Source organism: Oncorhynchus masou, chromosome 19 (assembly GCF_036934945.1).
Source record: "Oncorhynchus masou masou isolate Uvic2021 chromosome 19, UVic_Omas_1.1, whole genome shotgun sequence".
Taxonomy (NCBI): Eukaryota; Metazoa; Chordata; class Actinopteri; order Salmoniformes; family Salmonidae; genus Oncorhynchus; species Oncorhynchus masou.
Window position 1 is genome coordinate 38,719,776 of NC_088230.1, and position 1,641 is coordinate 38,721,416.

The window sequence follows — 1,641 nt, forward strand, 5'->3', positions numbered from 1 at the left end:
GCTATAACAGCCTCCAGTCTTCTGGGAAGGCTTTCCACTAGATGTTGGAACATTGCTGCTATAACAGCCTCCACTCTTCTGGGAAGGCTTTCCACAAGATGTTGGAACATTGCTGCTATAACAGCCTCCACTCTTCCGGGAAGGCTTTCCACTAGATGTTGGAACATTGCTGCTATAACAGCCTCCAGTCTTCTGGGAAGGCTTTCCACTAGATGTTGGAACATTGCTGCTATAACAGCCTCCACTCTTCTGGGAAGGCTTTCCACTAGATGTTGGAACATTGCTGCTATAACAGCCTCCACTCTTCTGGGAAGGCTTTCCACTAGTTGGAACATTGCTGCTATAACAGCCTCCACTCTTCTGGGAAGGCTTTCCACTAGTTGGAACATTGCTGCTATAACAGCTCTTAAAGTGAGCGTTACCCGAGTGAAATTTGAGCAGCGAGAAGTCAAATTGGGCACGCTCCACTCCTCACTCCGCTCCACATTCCACTCCTCACTCCGCTCCACATTCCACTCCTCACTCCGCTCCACATTCCGCTCCACATTCCGCTCCACATTCCACTCCTCACACCGCTCCACATTCCGCTCCATATTCCGCTCCACATTCCGCTCCATATTCCGCTCCACATTCCGCTCCACATTCCGCTCCTCACTCCGCTCCACATTTCCGCTCCTCACTCCGCTCCACATTCCACTCCTCACTCCGCTCCACATTCCACTCCTCACTCCGCTCCACATTCCACTCCTCCTCCGCTCCACATTCCACTCCTCACTCCGCTCCACATTCCACTCCTCACTCCGCTCCACATTCCACTCCTCACTCCGCTCCACATTCCACTCCTCACTCCGCTCCACATTCCACTCCTCACTCCGCTCCACATTCCACTCCTCACTCCGCTCCACATTCCACTCCTCACTCCGCTCCACATTCCACTCCTCACTCCGCTCCACATTCCACTCCTCACTCCGCTCCACATTCCACTCCTCACTCCGCTCCACATTCCACTCCTCACTCCGCTCCACATTCCACTCCTCACACCGCTCCACATTCCACTCCTCACACCGCTCCACACCCTCACACCGCTCCACATTCCACTCTCACCTCGCTCCACATTCCACTCCTCACTTCGCCCACATCTCCACTCCTCACCTGCCCACATTCCACTCCTCACACCGCTCCACATTCCACTCCTCACACCGCTCCACACTCCACTCCACATTCCACTCCTCACACCGCTCCACACTCCGCTCCACATTCCGCTCCACATTCCACTCCTCACACCGCTCCACACTCCGCTCCACATTCCGCTCCTCACACCGCTCCACATTCCACTCCTCACACCGCTCCACATTCCACTCCTCACACCGCTCCACTTTCCACTCCTCACACCTCTCCACATTCCGCTCCACATTCCACTCCTCACACCGCTCCACATTCCGCTCCACATTCCGCTCCATATTCCGCTCCTCACACCGCTCCACATTCCGCTCCCATTCCATCCATATTCCGCTCCACATTCCGCTCCACATTCCGCTCCACACTCCGCCCTCACTCCGCTCCACATTTCCGCTCCTCTCCCGCTCCACATTCCCTCCTCCTCCCGCTCCACATTCCACTCCTCACTCCGCTCCACATTCC